The sequence below is a fragment of the Lithobates pipiens genome, unplaced genomic scaffold, assembly GCF_037356315.1.
Source record: "Lithobates pipiens isolate NorthernLeopardFrog02 unplaced genomic scaffold, aLitPip1_a1.2 Scaffold_19, whole genome shotgun sequence".
NCBI classification, from domain to species: domain Eukaryota; kingdom Metazoa; phylum Chordata; class Amphibia; order Anura; family Ranidae; genus Lithobates; species Lithobates pipiens.
The window spans coordinates 373,763,904-373,774,657 of record NW_027507764.1 but is presented as its reverse complement, the minus strand read 5'-3'; positions in this window follow the sequence as shown (position 1 = coordinate 373,774,657).

Genomic DNA, 10,754 nt, shown 5'->3' with positions numbered 1-10,754 from the left:
ATCCACTCGCATACGGAACAGATGCGCTAGTAACCCCGTGGGATCAGTTTTCACTGATCTACGCTTTTCCCCAATTCAGTTGCTGCCCGACCTCTTTGCAGGATCAACCCGGAAAGAATGCCAGTAATTCTGGTAGCACCAGCATGGCCCAGAATGTAATGGTAAGCAGAGATCATAAAGATGGCAGTGGAGGGTCCTTGGCCTCTCCCACTAAGGCCAGACCTGCTATCGCAGGGGCCGATATTCCATCCTACTTTACGAACGCTAAATTTAAAGCGGGATTCCACCCTAAAGTGGAACCTCCGCTGATCGGATCCCTCCCCCCCTCCGGTGTCACAATTGACACCTTTCAGGGGGGAGGGGGGTGGAGATACCTGTCAAAGACAGGTATTTTTTACCCACTTCCGGGCATAGACTCCCGTGGGAGTCTACGCCATTTCCTGCCCTGCCGCGCTGTCTGCTGGGACACACACGGGTCCCAGTGACAGCGCGGAGATTTCCTATTGCGCGGCGCGGCTCGCGCATGCGCAGTAGGGAACCGGGAAGTGATGCCGATTCGCTTCACTTCCTGATTCCCTCACCTAGAATGGTGACTGCAGCAGCCGAGAGCGGAGCGATCGATCGGCCTCGGCTGCCGGCATCGCTGGAACCCGGGACAGGTGAGTGTCCATTTATTAAACGTCAGCAGCTGTAGTATTTATTGCTGCTGGCTTTTAATATTTATTTTTTTGGTGGAATCCCTCTTTAATGGCTTGGCTATTGAAACCCACATTCTGAAGAAGCGTGGGGCTTTCCAGGTCTGTTATCTCAACTGTAATCAATGCAAGGAAACCAGTTTCCAGAGCTGTATATTATAGAGTTGGGAAAGCTTACGTTTCGTGGTGTGAATCCAAGGGTTGGCACCCTCGGAGATATATTCTAGGCAGAATCCTTGCCTTTCTACAATTGGGCGTAGAGATGAAGTTGGCCCTAAGTACTATTAAGGGCCAAGTCTCAGCCTTATAGGTTTTATTTCATAGACCGCTTGCTACGCATTCTTTAGTCTGGGGTTTTATGCAAGGGTGATGCGGATTAATCCGCCAGTTAAATCACCTTTAATGCTTTGGGACTTGAATTTAAACTTGAAGTTTTGTCAGTGTTACAAAAACTGCCATTTGAACCATTACAGCATGTTTCCTTAGTCCTTCTGACTAGGAAGCTGATATTTTTGGTTGCTATATCCTCAGCAAGGAGGGTTTCAGAATTGGCTGCTCTTTCTTGTAAAGAGCCATATTTTATTATTCATGAGGACAGAGTGGTGTTACGCCCTCGTCCAGGCTTTTTGCCAAAAGTGGTTTCAGGCTTTCATCTGAAAGAAGATATTGTCCTGCCATAGTTTTTCCCCAAACTATGTTCCGGGGAAGAAAAATCACTACATTGTCGTGATGTAGTGAGAGCAGTGAAAATCTATTTAAAGAAAACTGTTCAGATTCGTAAGACTGATGTCTTATTTATTCTGCCAGAAGGTCCTAAAAAAGGACAGGCAGCTTCGAAATTCACTATAGCTAAGTGGGTTCAGCAAATTATAATTCAAACTTATGATTTAAGGGGTAAGATCCCCCTATTCAAGTTAAGGCACACTCTACCAGAGCGGTTAGTGCTTCTTGGGCAGTCTCACCAGGCCTCCTTTGCTGAGATCTGCAAGGCCGCAACATGGTCTTCGGTCCATACATTCACAAAATATTACCAATTTTACTGCCTTTGGGCGCAGTGTACTGCAGTCAGCAGTATAAGTCCTCAAGGGCTGGGGGTGCCCTACGGGTTGTGTCTCCCTCCCCTCAAGTAGCATTGCTATGGGACGTCCCACTAAGTAAATACTTAAGGCTCTGTGTCCTATGATGTACGATAAAGAAAATAGGATTTTATAACAGCTTACCTGTAAAATCCTTTTCTTGGAGTACATCATAGGACACAGACATCCCAGCCCTCTTCTTTTATGGGGTTTAAGTATTGCTTATATTGCTTGGCTACAAAAACTGAGGTACTCCATGAAGGAGGAGGGGTTATATAGGGGAGTCAACTTCCTGTATTGGGTGTGCAAGTGTCAACACCTGAAGCTAGCTATAATCCACTTAGTAAATACTTAAGGCTCTGTGTCCTATGATGTACTCCATGAAAAGGATTTTACAGGTAAGCTGTTATAAAAATCCTATTTTTGGAAGTGCCTGATTAGAGCCGTGGGCTCTAATAGGCTTCCAAATTGGTAAACAGCGGGCGCAATGCTGTGCGTTCGCTGTTTACACAGTGTTGTGTTAGAGAAGCGAATGCATTGCTTCCCTAACACTGGTCCGCCTCTCAGCCAATCAGGTGCTTGGGTCTGGTTACGCTGTCACCTGATTGGCTGAAGCGACAGGCACTGTGATTGGACGCCTATCAGTTCAACCAGCTTGCCTATAGCTGCTGAACCATCTGAATTTCAGTCCATCTATTGTCACCTGGAGGTGAAGTAGAGTGTGTGCAATGGAAAGCTGGTTGGTGAGGTGTCTCAATGACAAAGTTTATAAAAATAGATGAGTGACATGGTACATCCTGGTATAAGGTCCAAGCTGCCCTTTATACTCAACATGTGTGAGCAATGGATGCGCTCAATAGCAAAGTTTGGCTTGCCCTAAGCTTCTCAATTGCATCCTCCTCAATATAGCTAGAGCAATCACAATGATTAAGGCTGTTACACTAGACATCCCGTTTGCCAGTGCTTCTCTAGAACAAAAATGTGTTATTCTCTCTCTATGTTTTTCCTTTACACCCACTCTCAATTCACAAACATGAAAATGGATTTAATGTCAGAAGAAATAATCAGCGAAATGCATAGCAATTTAACACACATATAAACGTATGGCAATGTGCGTTAAAATGCACATCCATTATTCAAGCATTTTAAAGCAGTATAAAACCCAAAACCAAAAATTTTACATATCGCAGCTTACCAATCATTAGATGTGGTGGTTGCATTTGTTTTCTATTTTTATAAAAAAACAATCTACACAATGAATAAATATATCAATTGATAAATCAATCCACCAATAGAAAACAGCGCATAGTACTACGTTTGCAATAATAGTCGGGTGCAATCCTCTATATCAAATCCTACAAATAGTCCTCTGTAAGTCCTTAGTGTGCAGTCATTTTATAAAAACGACACATGTATCCGACTTGTGATTCCACTTCAATATTCATCAATTATGTAGCCCTTCCACCAGGAATCCACCTCCACACGTGCACAGGTATACACGAAAGCCACACTGAGAGATATGTGGAAATAAAGAGATCCCCCTTTGGTGTTGCTCTTACCAGAACCAGCTGGTTTCACAGGCCTTTGCAGATCACTTTTGCTGGCTCTAAATGCTGGGTTCCATCAACATCATAGGCCACAAGTGTGCGGAATCTTGGAAAAGGGCAATTTTACAAAGCACACATAGCGTAATTCCGTTATACACAAAATTTATTTAATTAAAGACCAAATCCCAAAAATATTGCACTCACAAACGTAAAAACTTTAAAGACATTGATTCATTCTAAATCAATGGTTCATTCAATCGACCAGGATGAGAGACAATCCTATCGTTCACAGCTCCTAAATGGTAACCACTAATGGCTCGCGGTTTTGGCTGGTTGTCTGTCTTTCCTCCTGTCAATTCCACTCTACTCGTGTTGTAGATCCCACCCTGACGCGTTTCGTCGTATTGACATCATCTGAGGGTGGAGTACTACGGTCCCATCACTTTTTTATATGTATATAGGGCCCATATTATTAACCCTTCAAAGGATTTTATCATTAAATGTTCTCTGCACATCTCTCCTGCACATACAGCTCTCTCACTGACTGGCAGACACAGGAACTCACAGGCTGCAAAGAATCTGATTTTCATTTACTTTAATTAAAACAATTAAAACAATTAATCCTCACCCTATACCCTATACCCTCACTCATTTACCGATACACCGATCTCGAAACGCATAATTAGAAACATCCCGCTCATGCTGCCCATTATGTATGGTTAGAATATTGCACTCAGGAAATGTTCATCGTGCAAAAAAGATAACCAAATCCAGCATCTACACCATCATCGTGGAAGTTATAGTACACTGGATCTGCGAAACTATATATCATTCTATTCAATTATTCTATTCAATTATTCTATAAAAATCCCTCCTCTCATCCCAAAATCAAAATGTATTTTATCTTATTAAGAGAAATAGCGACCTTGCTTTAAATATTTATCTGCCACTGTATTTTATGGATCTACCTAAAGTGTTTAATTAGTATGCTAAAAATCACTGATAAAACGGTTTACGTCTAATTCGACGTTCAAACCATTGGGCGTTAAAGTGTTCATTCAGTATATCCATTGAGATTCTTTTTTAGAAATTTCCCGAACCATATTTGATCCACGCCAGTTAGGGTACACTCTGTCGACCCCCCAAAATTTTAATAAAGAGGGGTCTCTATTGTGATGTTTCTTGAAATGAAGAGATACACTGTGGTCACTGTATCCAATTTCTATGTTATACATATGTTCAGATATGCGCTTCCTCAAAGTCCTCTTTGTCCTTCCCACATACATAAGGCCACATGGGCACTGTAATACATATACCACATGTGTAGAACTACAAGTAATGAATTCTTTGATTTCATATTTTCTATTATTGCCTGTGGATATAAACTCCACTATCACAACAAGTCTGACTGCTAATTTGAATTCTCCATGCACGATTGTGATCGGGCAGTGTATTGCCCAGCTCTAAAGAAGATGAACGAGGGCTTGGCGGAAGTCAGCGGGGGGAGGCCAAGTACTGGCCTCGAGCGATATAGAAAGATGAATGATTCATCCAGTGACGGCAATAGGATCGGACCGCCACCAAACAGTTAAAACCTCTTAGCGCGAGTAAAGCATGGCGAGAAGTTGAATACTGTCATGCTGTATCCCACATAAAGACTCCACTAAGGTGACTATGTGCCTTAGTATTAGTTATACAAGTGTCTCGGGGGAGTAAACATTTTCTCCACTCAGAACATATGTGTAGTGTATATATGGGAAGGGAATATGTGTCAACGTAAGAGTTGTCTCATATTTCATATATATATATCGCTCAGAAATGATTATCTTTTTTGCTCGATGAACATTTCCTAAGTGCAATATTCTAACCATACATAATGGGCAGCATGAGCGGGATGTTTCTAATTATGCAATCCAAGATCGGTGTATCGGTAAATGAGTAAGGGTATAGGGTGAGGATTAATTGTTTTAATTAAAGTAAATGAAAATCAGATTCTTTGAGTGCAGCCTGTGAGGTCCTGTGTCTGCCAGTCAGTGAGAGAGCTGTATGTGCTGGAGAGATGTGCAGAGAACATTTAATGATAAAATCCTTTGAAGGGTTAATAATATGGGCCCTATATACGTATAAAAAAGTGATGGGACCGTAGTACTCCACCCTCAGATGATGTCAATACGACGAAACGCGTCAGGGTGGAATCTACAACACGAGTAGAGTGGAATTGACAGGAGGAAAGACAGACAACCAGCCAAAACCGTGAGCCATTAGTGGTTACCATTTAGGAGCTGTGAACGATAGGATTGTCTCTCATCCTGGTCGATTGAATGAACCATTCATTTAGAATGAATCAATGTCTTTAACGTTTTTACGTTTGTGAGTGCAATATTTTTGGGATTTGGTCTTTAATTAAATACATTTTGTGTATAACGGAATTACGCTATGTGTGCTTTGTAAAATTGCCCTTTTCCGAGATTCCGCACACTTGTGGCCTATGATGTTGATGGAACCCAGCATTTGGAGCCAGCAAAAGTGATCTGCAAAGGCCTGTGAAACCAGCTGGTTCTGGTAAGAGCAACACCAAAGGGGGATCTCTTTATTTCCACATATCTCTCAGTGTGGCTTTCGTGTATACCTGTGCACATGTGGAGGTGGATTCCTGGTGGAAGGGCTACATAATTGATGAATATTGAAGTGGAATCACAAGTCGGATACATGTGTCGTTTTTATAAAATGACTGCACACTAAGGACTTACAGAGGACTATTTGTAGGATTTGATATAAAGAATTGCACCCGACTATTATTGCAAACGTAGTACTATGCGCTGTTTTCTATTGGTGGATTGATTTATCAATTGATATATTTATTCATTGTGTAGATTGTTTTTTTATATATTTGTACAGGCTTAAAAATCCCTTTTAAAACAGCTGCTAATTAGAAATAGACCAAAAAATTCCACAGCCCCCAGGTAACAAGCACGCAATTTGAGTGTAAGCGCCTGGGATTGTTCAGCTAACGGGGCGGAGGTTACCTGTAACAAAAGGGTTGATTAACTTGTGTTTTCTATTTTTGTTTAGGCTTTTTACATTCTGTTTTCACCTGGTGATATGGGCAGTAACACACCTGTTTTATACAGACACCACTCTGGATGAAGGAGCACAGTGGACACCTTTGGACAGCAGCATTGTTAATCTGGGGGAAGGGAAGTTTTAGATGTATTAGCAGATTTAGATACATTAACAAATTAAAGCCAAACTCAAGATAGCACTTTATAAGCAATTACAGGAAACAGTTTTCCTTTTGGGATAAAGGTTTTACAAAAATGAATAAAAGCTGACCATTGTGAGCACCTCTGTCAGTGTAAGTGTTTTGTGTCAACCCTTGTAACTGCTAAATTTGCAGGACAGCTTGTTCTGTTAAAAGGCAACAGACTTAATGTCCGGATCACCAGGTGAAATTAAGGGAAAGAAAGACTAAAAAAGAAAACAAATGCAGCTATCATATCTAAGTATTGGTAACTTGCAATCTACTAAATGTTTGCTTTTGGATTTAATACCACTTTATATAGAGTAAGGGCTCATTTACACAGGTGGGGAAACAGGTGGGTTGTGTTTTTACTGTTTTCTGATTGATTAACAGCGTTACTCAAAACGTTATAACTAGAAAGTGGATGAAGGTGTTCACACTGCAGCATTAGCGTTGACTTGTGTCGCAGCAAAGCAAAATAACACTACCTGCAGAGTTCAGCAGGCACTGATGCTTTGCAACCACTGCCATTCATTTCTATGGAAATGTGCAACATGCGCACCATAGACAGGCCTATGGTTTTGGTGCAGTTGCAAACCATCAAAAAGAGATCAGTTCTCATTTTAACCATGTAAAGATAATTAAAAAAAAAAATCTCACAGAGAGTTTGAGGAGTATCGCCTGCTGCAATTTGAACGCCTCTGTAACACATTCAAAACAATCATTAGTTCTAAACGTGCGTGCTAAAGGCTGCTTTCGAATTCAACACCTGTGTGAAATCCCTGAGGGCTGGTTTTGATCCGATGCAAGAAAAACAAATATATTTCAGTGAGTCCAATTTACATCATTGCGGTGTTTTCATGTGTGTTACAGTGTGCTGCTTTTTTTTTGCAGATAAATATACTGGTACGCCTGTAAATGCACAACAAATGCATGTAAAAGCAATTTTTTTGTAATTCCTTTATTTTTCAAAGAGGATATGGTTTATATCCCAAGTAACTGACATAAATATATAACATACAATACCATTATGAAATAGAAACAATAGGGTCACATCAGCCAATATACAAATCAATTGACCCAGCAATACTCTATCAGCTGAGCACATAGGATATACCGGTTTCAGAAAATCATGGACAACAGGTAGAGCTGAGGGAATCTACAAATGACCATAATAGGGACCCTAGCAGAAAAACATATATGTCAAGCTGTGCTAGAAAATAAGGTTCAAACTGTATTGGGATGCTATGCATCCCGATGGCCAGGTGTAAATAAAATATAACATTAAAGGGAAAGAAAAGAGACAGAATTTTTTTTCCGAAAAAGTAATACCTATAACTAAGGCTATATTCAAGTAACGAGAGGCAGAGGGGGAAAGGTTTCATTAAATGGGTGAGGGGGAAAGAGTATAGCGGTTGTCCCTAATAAGGGAGGAAAACTGGGTGAAGGAGAGGGGAAAGAGAAATTGAGCGGATAGTAGGTAATAGGTACCTCCTCACCCTGGTGAGCAGAGCTAAATCCGGGAGGTACGCCGAAATAACGAAACCTCCTGGAGATATGCGTTAGTGTACTTAAAGTGGTGCCAGGGTCTCCAGGTTTCACGAAAGGTCTCCTCCCGGTTGTGCAGGGTGGTGGTGAAATCTTCCATATCTCTTAGTTTACTTTATAAAACCACTGGACTTTGGATGGTGGTGTCTCCGATCTCCAACAGAGGAGGATGCACACCTTAGCTGTATTCAGTAGTTGGATTGTAAGAGAGGCCTTGTATTTCTTAATCGGTCGCAGTGAAAGATGAAGCAAACAGGCAGCAGGGTTCCCCTCCAAGTCGACATTTGTCAGATGCTTGATTGCGCTGGTCACCTCCCGCCAGAATTGTCCAAGCCTGGGACAGTCCCAAAAGATATGCAACATTGTGCCCTCCGTGTTGCCACAGTGCCAACACTGGCTAGAAATTGGGAAGAATCGGTGTAATGTGGTAGGCACTCTGTACTACCGAGTCAGAATTTTGTAGCACGTCTCTTAGACTCTAGTAGCTATGGAGGACTTCTGTGCAAAATGAAGGATCTTCTCTTTCTGGAACACGGTGAATTGGGCATTTAGCTCTGAATACCATCTGGACAGAAACGGGGTCAAGATCGTCCGCCGGTCGGATCAGAAGAGAGTAGATTGTTGAGAGACTATGGCGGATCGGCTCCCCTCGGTGACAAATGTTTTCCAATTCTGGGAGCTTTTGAGATATGCCTGGTATCTGGAGACACCTGCGAAGAAAGGTGCGTAACTGGAGATCACCCCAAAAGTCCAGCGGGGAGTCAGCAGCAGACACCCCGGCCAAGGAGGACAGTTGATCGTCTACATAGTTGCAGAGATGGAGTCGTCTGCTCGCTTAGAGACATTGGAAGTGGATATTCTGGAGGCCAGGAACCAACTCTGATTTACCCAGAATCGGTATCATAGGGGATGGGGAAGGCAAATCTAAAGAGTGTCAGAAGGCATCCTTAGCCACCCCCAGCATACTGCCTAAGGTGGGGTGATCTGTGAGGGCTTTGGGCAAAGTTGATGTGAGCCACTGCCAACTCTTAGCTGTACCGTTGGAGTCTTCTATTTCCATGGCCACCCAGTGTTTTGCCGCCGCGTGGCAGTGCCAATCCACTAGTTTTGTAAGATGTGTCGCCCTGTAGTAGGCTTTCAGATCAGGGAGGCCAACTCTGCCCCCATGCGGAAGAGTAAGCATGTGAAAGTTGATTCGTGGCCTGCGATTAGACCATATGAAGTCTCGAAATAAGGAGTTGATTCACTTAAAGAACGCAGGTGGAAGTCGAATGGGGAGCGCCTGTATCAAGTACAACACCCTTGGCAGCATGGTCATCTTGAGGGTGCTGCAGCAGCCAAATCATGTTAATGTGAGGGAGTGCCAATGGAGAAGATCAGTTCTAAGACGAGCTAGCAGTGGGACAAAGTTCACTGAGTACAAGTTGGCGGGGTCAGAAGTAAGGTCAACACTCAAATAATGTATAGAGTTAGTTGCCCAGTGAAAGGGAAAAATTGAGCTTAATGACTTGACCATCTCCTTATCTACTGTAACGTTGAGGATGGAAGATTTGGACAAATTTGGAAGAAGGAGAGGAAGCCATACTCTTGCAGGGATTGCAGTAGATTCGGGAGGGAGGAGGAGGGATCCGTCAGGAAGAAGATCATATTGTCCACAAATGCGGCTACCTTGTGCATCCCTGACATTTTTTTTTGTACCCAGCAATGGCAGAGTTCGCCCTTACTGTGCACAAGAAGAGCTCTAAAGAGAGTATAAATATTAGTGGGGATAGAGGACAACCCTATCTTGTGCCATTATGAATATTGAAGAAATCAGATCTTGCCTCATTCACCTTAATCGTGGCCGTGGGGTGGGAGTATAGAGACAGTATTCAACTCAGCAGAGAAGATCGGAGACCAATGTGTTTGAGAGTGGCCCGTATGAAGGTCCAATTAACCCAATCAAAAGCTTTCTCTGCCTCCATGGACAAGAGAAGGGGCTGTTTTGATGATCTAGCTGCGTGGATCATGTTCATTACCCGAATGGTATTGTCACAGGCTCTCAGAGAGGTACAAAGCCTGCCTGATCCCTATGGATGAGGCTCGGGATATGTAGGAGCAGTCTATTGGCTAGAATTTTGGCGAACAGTTTCAAATCAGTGTTCATGAGTGCTATTGGCTGAGTTTTCACACTGCAGTGGATCCTTCTCCTCCTTTGGGATCAGAGAAATATAGGCTCTCAGGGCAGTTAATGGGAAGATTTCCCCTTCCGTGATCAAGTTAAGGGCTGCAACCAAAGCTTGCGAGAGAGTCTCAAAAAAGGCCTTGTAATAAATTGAGGTAAGACCATTCGGGCCGGGGGCCTTTTTTCAGTTTTGAATGGGCCAGAGTGACACCCAGTTCATGATACTCTCTTCCAGTTCCTCCAGTACTGCAGGGGAAAGAGAGGACATGCCGGAGGATGTTGGGTATGATTGTGGGATTGTTCCACCATCAGAGGGGGAGGCAGGGGGAGGAGCTCCGTCTACATTGTAGAGGCCCTCATGGAAGGACTTAAACTCGCCATATCAGTTGACGTAGTCAGCCTCTGACCTGAGGAGGCCATAATGCTGGAAATGTACATTTTCGTGTGAGGAACACGCAATGCCTGTGCAAGCAATGTACCGGG